Below are 14652 nucleotides of genomic sequence, written 5' to 3'. Positions count from 1 at the left end.
GATCAGTCCACCCCATTCCGGGACAGGTTTTCCCCTAGCCTGAGGGATCCCCAGCTGAAGCCAGCTGGGATCGTCAAGGGGAAATAAAGCACAGTCCAGGCTGTCATTCTGGGGAGAGTGATGCCTGGAGAAAGTCTGGGAAGCTGGCTGCCCCAATGGCTAGAGAAGCCGAATTCTCTGTGTGACATGTGTTTAATAGGTAAGTTAGGATCTTCACTGTATTAGCCAGAGCCCAGACGGGCAGGTGTTTTATTTTGGTTTGGTTTATGTTTTGTGGTGCTGGACCTTCACCTTACCCAGTGAATTATAACTGGGGTGCCTGTATTGCCAGAGTGTTATAAATAAAGCAACGTTTGGACTTTAACCCTGTGGTCTGCAAGAGAATCTGTCACCGCTGCCCTGCCTGAGAGTGTAACCCCTTACAGCATATACAGTACAGACCAAAAGTTTGGACACACCTTCTCATTCAAAGAGTTTTCTTTATTTTCATGACTATGAAAACTGTAGATTCAAGGGCATCAAAACTATGAATTAACACATGTGGAATTATATACATAACAAAAAAGTGTGAAACAACTGAAAATATGTCATATTCTAGGTTCTTCAAAGTAGCCACCTTTTGCTTTGATTACTGCTTTGCACACTCTTGGCATTCTCTTGATGAGCTTCAAGAGGTAGTCACCTGACATGGTCTTCCAACAGTCATGAAGGAGTTCCCAGAGATGCTTAGCACTTGTTGGCCCTTTTGCCTTCACTCTGCGGTCCAGCTCACCCCAAACCATCATGATTGGGTTCAGGTCCAGTGACTGTGGAGGCCAGGTCATCTGGCGCAGCACCCCATCACTCTCCTTCATGTACAAATAGCCCTTACACAGCCTGGAGGTGTGTTTGGGGTTATTGTCCTGTTGAAAAATAAATGATGGTCCAACTAAACGCAAACCGGATGGAATAGCATGCCGCTGCAAGATGCTGTGGTAGCCATGCTGGTTCAGTATGCCTTCAATTTTGAATAAATCTCCAACAGTGTCACCAGCAAAGCACCCCCACACCATCACACCATCACACCTCCTTCTCCATGCTTCACGGTGGGAACCAGGCAGGTAGAGTCCATCCGTTCACCTTTTCTGCGTCGCACAAAGACACGGTGGTTGGAACCAAAGATCTCAAATTTGGACTCATCAGACCAAAGCACAGATTTCCACTGGTCTAATGTCCATTCCTTGTGTTCTTTAGCCCAAACAAGTCTCTTCTGCTTGTTGCCTGTCCTTAGCAGTGGTTTCCTAGCAGATATTCTACCATGAAGGCCTGATTCACACAGTCTCCTCTTAACAGTTGTTCTAGAGATGTGTCTGCTGCTAGAACTCTGTGTGGCAATGACCTGGTCTCTAATCTGAGCTGCTGTTAATCTGCGATTTCTGAGGCTGGTGACTCGGATGAACTTATCCTCCGCAGCAGAGGTGACTCTTGGTCTTCCTTTCCTGGGGCGGTCCGCATGTAAGCCAGTTTCTTTGTAGCGCTTGATAGTTTTTGTGACTGCACTTGGGGACACTTTCAAAGTTTTCCCAATTTTTTGGACTGACTGACCTTCATTTCTTAAAGTAATGATGGCCACTTGTTTTTCTTTGCTGCTTTTTTCTTGCCATAATACAAATTTAACAGTCTATTCAGTAGGACTATCAGCTGTGTATCCACCTGACTTCTCCACAACGCAACTGATGGTCCCAACCCCATTTATAAGGCAAGAAATCCCACTTATTAAACCTGACAGGGCACACCTGTGAAGTGAAAACCATTTCAGGTGACTACCTCTTGAAGCTCATCAAGAGAATGCCAAGAGTGTGCAAAGCAGTAATCAAAGCAAAAGGTGGCTACTTTGAAGAACCTAGAATATGACATATTTTCAGTTGTTTCACACTTTTTTGTTATGTATATAATTCCACATGTGTTAATTCATAGTATTGATGCCTTCAGTGTGAATCTACAATTTTCATAGTCATGAAAATAAAGAAAACTCTTTGAATGAGAAGGTGTGTCCAAACTTTTGGTCTGTACTGTAAGTATATATATATATATATATATATATATAATTATCTTACATAGCGTAACCGTTTTTAACGGCCGTTAGACGAGTGCACTTCTGTCTCAACGTCCATTAAAAATGGGCCTATTGATTCCAATGGGATCCGTCTGTCCGTCACAATGGACAAAAAAAGGACATGTCCTATTTTTGAATAGATGGTATTCACAGGCCGGTAAATAAACCTCCTCCTGTGATTGATCATCCAAGTGAAGCATTCCTGATGTCATCAGGCAACACAGAAATGGTGACACCAATGAAACAATGGTCCATCACCTCCTATTCTATGTGCCAGGAGGTGCCCGGACTGTGGTACAGTTGAGAATACAATCAATACAGTTTTATACAATACAGGATAATTAAATTGAAAAGCACTGTAACATTTCTTAACAGTGAATTATAACGCAGCTGAACAATATAAGGGGGGTATATAATATAAGGTATCTTTTTTAATACTAAACTACAAGAAAGCCAGGGGATACTTAGGATCGATCTCAGGTGAATCAATAAGAGTGAATCATATTTGGAACAAATGAGATTATATCACTCCCTACTTTGTTGGGTGGAGTAAAAAAACACTGAAACAAAGAGAACTCTGTGTGAAGTCATACATTTCTGTAATGATTGCTAAACACAAGGAAGAAAACTGTTTCACTAATCAAGATTTTTCTGGTCACATACGTATCTTACATGTGGATTCTTGTTTATTCTTTAAAAGAGAACATAACTAATAAATATGCCTCTCAAAAAAGTCAAAGTATCACTCAATAGAGTAATCCCCCGACTTGCGATTCATACAGGATGCAATGTGAAAAGACACAAGTTGAATGCAGTCCCAAAAAGTGATCGTCCAAGAAGTGGTGGCAGTCTCTTGCAGGCAGCATAGGCGCTATTGACTGACAGAAAACAGCCAATCAGCACTTGCCTCAGGTGGTCTTCTTCAGCCAATCAGCATAAAGCTGGGTTCACATCACGTTTTATGCTTCCATTTGACGTATACGTTAAATAAAAAAAAGGATACAAACGCAGCACACCACGTTCTTGTATCCTGCACAGTCTGGTAGAAAAAAAAAATATTATATTTTTTTACAATGGAACTCTATGGTGAATGGATTCCACTGTTTGGCATCAGTCTGAGGCATCCGTTTAACGTAACGTTTTTTGTATACGTTAAGCGGATGGGAAAAACATGATGTGAACCCAGACTAAGGGTACTTTCACACTAGCGTTTTTCTTTTCCTGCACTGAGTTCCGTCAAAAGGGGTCAATGCCGGAAAAGAACTGATCAGGTATATCCCCATGCATTCTGAATAGAGAGCAATCCGTTTAGGATGCATCAGGATGTCTTCCGTTCAGTCATTTTGACTGATCAGGCAAAAGATAAAACAGCAGCATGCTACGGTTTTATCTCTGGCCCCAAAAAACTGGACTTGTCTGAATGCCAGATCCAGCCATTTTTTTCCATAGGAATGTATTAGTGCCAGCTCCGGCATCTAAAATACCGGAATGCCGGATCCATGCACAGATCGAAAAAAAGGTGAAAAAAATAAATGCCGGATCCGTTTTGCCAGATGACACCGGAAAGACAGATTTGGCATTTCAATGCATTTTTTTTTGACTGATCAGGCATTTGTCATGATGAGTTGTCAGCCACAATATACCCAACTGTGCCAGCTAATGCCCTCAATTACAGTGTGAGCCACAATGCCCCTAAACAGTGCTAGCCAATGGCCTCAACTACAGTGTGAGTCATAATGCCCCCCTCCAACAGTGTCAGACAATGCCTTGCATTATAGTGTGAGCTATAATTTACTCCTAACAATGCCATTCAATGCCCTCCATTACAATGTGAGCCACAATGCCCCTACCAGTGCCAGTGAATGCCCTCCATTACCGTGTGAGCTATAAAGTGCTCTAACAGTACAAGCCAATGCTTTACATTGCCATGGGCTAAGAAAAGCTTTGTGAAGATATTCCCTTTTTAGAAAGTGAATAACTAGTTCCTAGTTGCTCATTCTGACTGCTAAGAGAACTTGCTTTACCCCTATTATTTTTGTGCTTAATTTGCTTCTTTTATTTGCTGGCGCCATCACTGTGAGACTACATGGCTCCCACAGTGACGAGGCCAGCGGCACTGCGCATGAGCAGCATGTGCAGTTAAGGCTGATGCCCTTACCATGTACTGTGGTGCACAGGTCCAGACAGAGAGCAGAAATGGGACCTCACAGGCAGAGAGGGGGGCATTGGTGACATTGTAGGAGCACAGGGGGATTTACTGGGCTCTCTGAAAAGGCGTGTTTTAGCTTATTCAACATGCAGCTATGGCTCTTTGGAAGTTTTGGAAACACCATGCTGAGCACTTTTGGGGTCATTTATCAAACTGGTGTAAAGTAGAACTGGCTTGGGCTACTTTCACACCTGCGTTTAGGTGCGGATCCGTCTGGTATCTGCACAGACAGATCCGCACCTATAATGCAAACGCTTAGATCCGTTTGCATTACCATGAACAAAAAAATAATAATATTGAAAGTCAATGGGGGACGGATCCGTTTGAAAATTGAGCCATATTGTGTCAACTTCAAACGGATCCATCCCCATTGACTTACAGTGTAAGTCTGAGTTCACATCAGCGTTCAGCTTTTCCGTTCTCCTTCTCAGTTATAGGAGCAGGAGAACGGAAAGGACGGATTGGGCACATAACTGAGGCGAACGCAGCCTACGGACCCCATAGACTATAATGGGGTCCATTAGGTTTACGCTCAGAAGATGATTTTGGAGCGGAGACAAAAGTTGTGCATGCAGTACTTTCGTCTCCACTCCAAAATCATCTTCTGAGCCTAAACCTAACGGACCCCATTATAGTCTATGGGGTCCGTAGGCTGGGTTCGCCTCAGTTATGTGCCCAATCCATCCTTTCTGTTCTCCTGCTCCTATAACGGAGCAGGAGAACGGAAAGGCTGAACGCTGGTGTGAACGAAGCCTAAGTCTGGACGGATCCGTTTGCCTCCGCACGGCCAGGCGGACACTGGTGCCAGACTGATGCATTCTGAGCGGATCCGCATCCACTCGGAATGCATTAGGGCTGTACGGATCTGTTCGGGGCCGCTTGTGAGAGCCTTAAAATAGAACTCACAAGCGGAGCCCCGAACGCTAGTGTGAAAGTAGCCTTAGTTGCTCATGGCTATCAATCAGATTCCATTTTTCATTTTTGACAGCTTCTTTGGAAAATGAAAGGTGGAATCTGATTGGCTGCTATGGGCAACTAATACAAACTACAAATTGGCGTGGTATTAAAAAGCAGGAAGTGCTCAACCCCATATGCAGTGGTGCATCTATACTGGGAGGGCAGATCCTGCACTTGTGGCCCGTTGCTAATGGCAATCCCCAGCAAAAATACATACAATGGAGGATGCCTGCAGCGGACCACAAGTACCACAATGGACATCTTACACAGGACAGCAATTGTGTGGATGTGATAAGCAGTCAAAATAACATAACAAAAACAAAGACAGGTGCACTCTGCGGTCTTACTAACCCTTGTACTACTGTAAAATTGAGAATTAGCCAACATATCCTGCTTGGAGGACATGTCTGAGCCTGAGCACCGCGCCAAGGTTTTCTCAAGAGCTCTCTGCCTCCTCCCATTGTATGCATGGTCACATGCTGGAGGTTACTGGGAGATTGCTTTGAGTCGGACCTTGCGCACCTGTAATTCGCCCACTGGCTCCTGGTATTGCCCATACGGCCCAGGTAGGTTTAACATTAGTTCCCGAGCTACTTGAGAAACCTTGGCGCAGTGCTCGGGCTCAGACATGTCCCCCAAGCAGGATATGTTGGCTAATTCTCAATTTTACAGCAGTACGAGGTTTAGTAAGACCGCATAGTGCACCTGTCTTTGTTTTTGTTATGTTATTATGGGCAACTAAGCCAGTTCTACTTTACACCAGTTTAATAAATGACCCCATTTGTGCCTTATTTGCATATAGAACAAACTTTCTTTTCTGGTGATGGCAAATGCACAAAAGAATACCAAAGGTATGTTTTAAACCATGTCTAAGTGCACAACAGCACCACAGCATTACTTATATAGGCCAATTACTATTGACAGATTACCTTTAAAAATGCTTCAGCCAGCTGTTAGTTTATAGTCTATAGTATAAAACTGTAAAGCCTACATACACTGGGTTTTGTTTTTGCTATTTTTCTAGCAGTTTTGGGATCAATGGCAAGTTTGTTAGTTTTTTTTCAGAAAAAATGGCACAAAAAATGGCACAAAATAAAAAATTGCAAAGACCCTTGCAGGTTTCCTTAATGTTTTTCCTGAGCTCATGGCATTTTTCCCGGGTGGTTTCCAGTATTCTTCTACAGCATAAGAAAAAACACATTAAAATGTACAAAAAAAACCTTCAAAATTTCATAGAATTCTTTACCAGCCCAAACAACTGCCACAAAAATTGTGTGAAAGAATTCATACATTTATTTTTTCAGGCATTATTTTGTCTGAAAGAGAAGTCTATGGGGATAAAAAGGTGTGCTGTATTGTAACAAAAATGAACATGACTTTGCATGAAAGGGAGCAGACCGCCACAAAATTCTAGCGTAAAAATCTGTCTTAAAGTAAGGGCTCGTTCACACGACCGTATGTCTTTTTCAGTGTTTTGCGGGCCGTTTTTCCCGGATCAGTTTTTCATTTTTTTTTTTCAGTAGCGTTTCCGGTTCCGTTCCGTTTCTCCATTCGGTTTTTCTATATGGTATATACAGTATACAGTAATAACATAGAAAAAATACTGAAAAATCCATACGGTCGTGTGCAAGAGGCCTAACTCAAACATAGGCTTCTATGGAAAAAACAGATACCAAAAGTGCATCCGTTTTATCAATTTTGCATTCCTGTCTGCATTTTTACCAGATGTGAAAGTGCAGATGTCTGCACTTTTCTATCCAGTAAAAAAACTGATGTGGTACTTTCAATTTTAATACTGCAAACAAAATCATTTGAAAGTAATAGGATCTGTTAAATTAATTGCATATAACAGCATCAGTTTTATCAATCCGTTTTTTGTTTTTTTTTAAACTATGAAGAAACGTCCTTCCAATGATATACCCCTTGTCCAAAAATTCAGCTAATCACAGGTCACTTGTCATGTTTCCAGGTCAAAATGGTAACTCTAGATCAGTTTTTGTAAGGCCCCTTTCACACGGGCGAGTATTCCGCGCGGATGCGATGCGTGAGTTTAACGCCTTGCACCCGCACTGAATCCCGACCCATTCATTTCTATGGGGCTGTTCACATGAGCGGTGATTTTCACGCATCACTTATGCGTTGCGTGAAAATCGCAGCATACTCTATTTTGTGCGTTTTTCACGTAACGCAGGCCCCATAGAAATGAATGGGGTTGTGTGAAAATCGCAAGCAAGTGCGGATGTGGTGCGATTTTCACGCACGGTTGCTTGGAGATGATCGGGATGGAGACCCGATCATTATTATTTTCCCTTATAACCATGTTATAAGGGAAAATAATACAATCTACAGAACACCGATCCCAAGCCCGAACTTCAGTGAAGAAGTTCGGGTTTGGGTAACAAACATGCGCGATTTTTCTCACGCGAGTGCAAAACGCATTACAATATTTTGCACTCGTGCGGAAAAATGATCCGTGTTCCCGCAACGCACCCCACATTTTCCCGCAAGCCCGTGTGAAAGAGGCAAACCTTGCATCAGTTTTTGGAACGGATCGAATTTCTGTAATAGGGCTGTTCACATCTCATTTTTGCTGTACGTCAAACATACACATTTGTAAACTGTAAAAATGTATTGTAACTAGAGATGAGCGAATTTTAGAAAGAGACAAAGAGAATAGGTCAGCCAACACGTAATGTGTCTGCCATACCAGAATTTGCTCAGTACATGAACAATAATCCTTTTAATTTACATTTTACTTATCATTGCAATCAGAATTTGGTTCATTTTTTTTATCTACAGTTGTTGGGTGTTCCTGGTCATTATTTGAGACTTCTACATACTGCAAAGAAACAGCAGGCAATACAATTCTGCATGCCCAAAGTCACCACTCTGTTCACACTATCAAAGCTGTGCCAATGGGTAAGAGGATTAAGGCACCCAGAAACTGCAGGTTAGGATTCTTTCACAACTGTGTAACAGGTCTCCACCGAAACAGGCTGTCAGAGCTGCCGAGATTCAGACGGACAAAAAACGCTGCACGCAATAGGCATTGCGCTAACTCTATGATGATCCAGAGAGCTCCAGCAGGCTGTCCTCTGCTGGAACAGCCTCCAGAGGTAACACTTGTGTGAAACTAGCATTAGATAGTGATTTTATTTAAGGCAGCTGAGGAGATACAAGTTTGCTTAATACGGGGAGGCTATCTGGAATGGATGCTCAATACAGCTTTAGGCTGAGTTCACACGGGCGAGATTTCCGCGCGGGTGCAATGCAGTAGGTGAACGCATTGCACCTGCACTGAATCCTGACCCATTCATTTCAATGGGGCTGTGCACATGAGCATTTTTTTTCATGCATCACTTCTGCAATGCTTTAAAATCGCAGCATGTTCTATATTCTGCGTTTTTAACGCAGCCCTGGCTCCATAGAAGTGAATGGGGCTGCGTTAATAACGCATTGCATCTGCAAGCAAGTGCGGATGCAATGCGTTTTTCACTGATGGTTGCTAGGAGATGTTGTTTGTAAACATTCAGTTTTTTATCACGCGCGTGAAAAATGCATCAAAACGCATTGCATCCGCGCGGAAAAAACTGAACAACTAAACGCAATTGCAGCCAAAACTGACTGAACTTGCTTGCAAAATGGTGCGAGTTTAACTGAACGCACCCTGAACGCATCCGGACCAAATCTGTCACGCTCGTGTGAACTCAGCCTTAGGCCTCTTTCACACGACCGTATGGCTTTTTCAGTGTTTTGCGTTCCGTTTTTCATGGATACGTTTTTTTTGTTTCTGTTGTGTTTACGTTTCTTTTCCATTCCGTTTTTTTCCATATGGCATATACAGTATACAGTAATTACATAGAAAAAATTGGGCTGGGCATAAAATTTTCCATAGATGATTCCACAAAAACGGAACGGATACGCAAGAAATACAGATGCATTTCCGTATGTGTTCCGTTTTTTTTTTTTTTTGCGGACCCATTGACTTGAATGGAGCCACAGAATGTGATTTGTGGGCAATAATAGGACATGTTCTATCTTTCAACGGAACGGAAAAACTGAAATACTGAAACATTTTTTTGGCGGAACCATTGAAATTAATGGTTCCATATTCGGACCGTAAAAAAAAAGTCGTGTGAAAGAGGCCTTAAAAATAGCTCAAACAAATCCAGACAGTATTTTCTATTTAGAACTATTAGGGAGAAAAAACACGACAAAAAAAACTAAATGATAGGCAAATACCTAATTTAGTTCCTCCTTACAACAGGCAATTCACTGCATATAAACAAACTGTTTATAAATATTACTTATATTGGAGGATGAGAAGGTGGAAGCCGAACCAATGGATGCTGCGTGGTGTCCAGGACACTAGGTACATTAGGAAATATTTTGTCCCCAAGATTTTTTGTATCCTCCAACAGCAATAAGACCTGGTTACACCACACTGGCATTTTCAGATGCGGCTCTAATCCTTGCAAGTCATGTTCTTATGTTTTACTATGTAAATGTTTGAAGGCTCTGATTAGAGATTAGCAAATCGAAGTTGCCTAAGTGGAATTCGATCCGAATTTCAGGAAAAATTCGATTGGCGCCGAAGCTGAAGTTCCTCACGCTTCGTGGTAACGAATGACATTTTTTCCTAAAATGGCTGCTGCACATGTTAGGACATGGAGCAAAGAACTCTGGGAATGAGGGCTCACCCACAATTCCCTGCATGCAGCCAATCAGCAGCCAACCAGCCCATGTGATGTCATAGCCCTATAAATTGTCTCAGCCATCTTGGATTTTGACATTTTCCAGTGTACTTAGTGCAGGGAGAGATGTAACGGGCACTAGGGACAGTGCTAGGAAAGACTTTATTGTGCTGAAAAAACAATTTAGAAGATCAGGGAAAGATCTTTCAAGGTATAGGGAAAGCATAGGGGGGGGGGGGCATAATCTTCTACACTATAAAAGGAGAACAGGGTCCAATAGGGGAGTGTACAGCCTGGGTAATAGGAGCGATTACACCTATTACACCTTGCTGCACTAACTGGGGATCCAAATTGAACTAAATGATAGCTCAGTAATTCCAGCAAACCTTGCTTGTTATTGTGGTGCAATAATGGCTGTGTGATACAGCCATTTAAGGGGTGTATTAATAGGAAATATACGGATGTCCTATTAGCTGTTCTGCATTGAATCGTGATTGTTATACTTTTTTTGGGGGTGTATTAATAGGAAAAATAATACGTCTAAATTGCCGTTCTGCAGTGAAATTACATTGTACTACATCCATTTACGGGTGTATTAATAGGAAATATACGTACATCCTATTAGCCGTTCTGCAGCGAATCGTGATTATACTTTTTTTGGGGGGTGTATTAATAGGATAAAGAATACGTCCTAATTGTTGTTCTGCGGTGAAGTAACATTTTACTATAGCCTTTTTTGGGGTGCATTATTTTAATTTAAATCTTTTATTATACAGTATGTCAGGCAGACAAGTGACAGGCCCTTTAAAGGGAACGGCAGTGGCTAAAATGTTTCTGTTGCAGGCAGAAGTACCAGCAGAAGGAGGGCGGGTGGCAGCAGGAGTCGCAGCGACAGTCCTGAGCTCCCAGTGTCATCTAGTGGTCACGTCTTGACCAACAACCCAGCGGTGCTTGAATGGTTGACTTTGTCTTCGACTTCATTGCGACATCAGACACCCCCAGCCAAGAGTCGGTGGGTTCCTCTGACACGACGCTTAATTGGCATGGCCTGGGAGCATTTTCTGTTCCCTCAGCTCGAAAAGTATTATATGCCATAGGCTCGGCTCCACTTTTCAGCGAGGACAAGCTACTAGAGGACAGTCAGGAGCTACTGCTGAGCCAAGATCTGCAGAAGATTCACCGCTTCCTCCGGTAGGCGGGCAAGTAGTAATGATGAGTCACGTAGGAGCAGGTGTTTTGCGAGCAGTCAGGCTCCTGGCACTGAGACAATTGAGGGGGGACATCAATGATGTGCAGACAGTAGCGGATGATGTAGCCGATCGCACTTGTGAGCCAGGTGAAGAAGGGGCTTCATCATCATCAAGAGAAGAGGGTGGCAGCGGATGAGCCAGCAAGGTGGCAGCGTGGCCGTGAGTCAGCAGGGTGGCAGCAATGGGAGGTCGGAAGCCAAACGTGCCCGGGGTAGACCACCTGCTTTGCAGGAGCCAACCTGCCCGGAAAGTAGCGGTGCAGGGGTTCACGGAGGCAGCGGTAGCAGGCAGTCAGCGCAGAGTGTTGGGGGAAAAATGCCATACTCAGTAGTCTGGCAGTTTTTTGTTAAGCCACCGGAGGAGGTGAACATGGCCATTTGCTGAATTTGTGGGCAGAAGATGAAGCGTGGCCAGGGTGCCAATGTTGGCACCACAGCCCTGTGTCAACACATGCAGCATCACCATAAAGTGGCCTGGGAGACCCGTGGCTCTGATGGGGTTGTCCAGCCTATCGCATTAACTGCTGCATCACCCAGTGGCACTCACCCGATTTCATGCAGTCAAGGCTCCACCACCTCAGCCGAAGGGAGTTGTCTATCCTTCCCAAAGAAAAACAAAACAATGCAACAGCACTCTACAAACCAAATAAAGTACAATAATGCCATAGTAATAGAAAATATTCTGGTGCTAATGCTACACTTTTTTAGTAAAATTGAGATTCTTGGCAAATACATTTTTGTACAAAATTATTTGGGTCCTTCTGCCACACTTCAAGGTGATCTCTGTAAGATGGGAACCTAACACTAAATGCTACCTGTTATGTGCCATAACGACCACCATAAAATTCAGGGAGTGCAGGTTCCACATTCATGCTGGGTCCACTCTGCTTTTTAGCATTTTTGGTGCCAAAATGGCCTCTCCTGGTGTCAAAAGGCTTCCAGTGAGTGCAGGGAGAGCAGGCTACAGCTTAATACTTACACTAATTAAAATCAGCCTATGGGGCAGACAGGCTGGTCAGGGGTGCAATACTAAATGGAGTCAGCCACAATTCCAGTACAAACTGAAAAGAAAAAGAGGGTCAGTCAGAACATCCCAATTAGGTTCCCGTCTTACACAGATCACCTTGACGTGTGGCAGACGGGCCCAAATAATTTTGTACAAAATGTATTTGCCAAGAATCTCAATTTTACAAAATAAGCGTAGTATTAGCACCAGAGTCTGTGAAGGTTCTCATTTATCCAGGTCATGGTATTTCTGTAAAGAATAAATCAATGCAACTGAACGTACTGTAGATTTCTTGAAAACGTTTCACTCGTTCTTACAACGAGCTTTCTCAATTCTGAGTGACTGTAGAATTCTCTGGGAATAAGTATGTAACTGAATCAACATCTGGTAATTATACCCAGCATGGGGTCAGAGGTCATTATACCCAGCATGGGGTCAACGGTGTTGATCCCATTATCCTAATTGAAGTTAGTAGGTGATAAAGACTTCCCTGAAAAAGGTGTCAAGACAGCATTGTATGTGGCAGACAATAGATGTCTACCCCCCCCCCCCCCCGCCCCGCCTCTATTTAAGCTTGGCTTCTCCATTTTAAGTAGATGGCCTCCTTCACACCAATTCAGTTACATATTTATTCCCAGAGAATTCTTGTACAGTCACTCAGAATTGAGAAAGCTCGTTGGAAGAACGAGTGAAACGTTTTCAAGAAATCTACAGTACGTCCAGTTGCCTTGATTTATTCTTTACAGATATTAGCACCAGAATATTTTCTATTACTATGGCATTATTGTACTTTATTTGGTTTACAGAGTGCTGTTGCATTGTGTTTTTTTTTTCTTTGTGTTTCTAGCCATGGCAGCGTGCACCTGCGCATTGGGATGTGCTGACTGTCCCCCTTTTTCTTTGCAGTTTGCACTGGAGTTGTGGCTGACTCCATTTAGTCTTGCACCCCTGACCAGCCTGTCTGCCCCATAGGCTGATTTTAATTAGTGTAAGACTGAGTTCACACTAGCGTGTCCGGATGCGTTGCGGCAAACCCGCGCGAGTAGGTACCCAATTGCAGTCAGTTTTGACTGCGATTGCATTCCGTTGTTCAGTTTTTATTGCTCGGGTGCAATGCGTTTTGCACGCGCGTGATCAAAAAATCTGACTGTGGTACCCAGACCCGAACTTCTTCACAGAAGTTCGGGTTTCGGTTCGGTGTTGTGTAGATGTTATTATTTTCCCTTATAACATGGTTATAAGGGAAAATAATAGCATTCTTTAATACAGAATGCTTAGTAGGTGGTCAATTGAGGGTTAAAAAATAGAAAATGAACTCACCTTCTCCTCTTGATCGCGTAGCTGCCGGTCTCTTCTTACTTCTTTAATCATGAGCTGCCGGCTAAAGGACCTGTGGTGACGTCAGATCACATGGTCCAATCACCATTTAGCCTTTTAAACAGGTTTCCAAGCTTAAAGGATAACTGTCACACTTAGACCCTAATTTCAATTTTCATATATGTAGTTACTAATAACATGATATTCCAGAATCAGTTACTATTAGACTGACTTACCCCGTATTTAATAAGATTCAGCCCTTAGCAACCAGTCTGCATAAAACTGCAATTTCACTATTCAGTTAAGATGGCCGCCACTGCCCTCACCCTGAAGCTAATCCCGCCTGCCCTCACTAGCCAGTAACAATAGCCCCCCAAAAGTGTCAGTAACCAGAGCCCTCCCCCCTAAAGGGTTAATGTCCTGCAGCACAAAGGGGTCCTCTTACCGCATGTTGCTTTCATTTATACACTGAGCAGATGGCAGATCTCCCTTCCCTGGTCTGTGCTGCTCCAACTCTACTTCTCCAGCTCTGCTGAGTGAGGGAGCGTCTGCCAAGCGCAGGGACAGGGAGAAGTGCACACAGCCCAGGCACTGTTATCAGCTGCTGGGGAGGACCTGGCTTTAATCATTTACACACAGTCCCTGCCTGTCAGTAATGTGAGCCTTCACGCTGCGTGCTTCTGCGTCCTCCGTCCTTCAACACATAGACAGACCATGCCTAGCAACCCTATTTTAAGCAAAGGTAAAAGTAGGCAGCACAGGGAACAAAACTGTGGAATTAAGGGGTAATTGAGTACACAGTAAAAAGTTGAAATAGGGCCACCAAGGAGATATTAATTACCACAATCCAATACTCCAAAAAAAATATGACAGTTATACTTTACTTTCAAAAATAGCATCTAATTTGCAAATTAGATGCTATTTTTCTTTCCAGGTCAATTCCCTTCATCAGAGCACAGCAGAATGAATTAGCTTAGCTAGCTGAGAGGCCTTTGTAGGGGTCTGAGGTGTACTCTTTCTCCTTATGGAGAGCACTTAGTATGCAAATATATGCACATTAGCATATTTTACAGAGGCTTAGTGTAATGCAAGGCACCAACAAACAGACCAGTGATGAAAGCAAAA

The 14652-nt window shown here is 43.2% G+C and overlaps 1 long non-coding RNA gene across 1 annotated transcript in view; it reads left to right on the top strand.

Annotated features, from left to right (window-relative positions):
• The first annotated feature begins 5765 nt into the window (after positions 1 to 5765).
• The window catches only part of LOC122936317, a 32402-nt gene continuing 23515 nt past the window's right edge, over positions 5766 to 14652 (top strand). Inside the window, exons 1-2 of the long non-coding RNA XR_006388910.1 lie at positions 5766 to 5827; positions 8061 to 8377. This is a non-coding gene — a long non-coding RNA (uncharacterized LOC122936317). The remainder of the gene's footprint in view (positions 5828 to 8060; positions 8378 to 14652) is intronic.

Source organism: Bufo gargarizans, chromosome 4, assembly GCF_014858855.1.
Source record: "Bufo gargarizans isolate SCDJY-AF-19 chromosome 4, ASM1485885v1, whole genome shotgun sequence".
Lineage (NCBI taxonomy): Eukaryota > Metazoa > Chordata > Amphibia > Anura > Bufonidae > Bufo > Bufo gargarizans.
The sequence above is the reverse complement of the archived record's forward strand: the minus strand, read 5'-3'. Positions and strand labels throughout refer to the sequence as shown.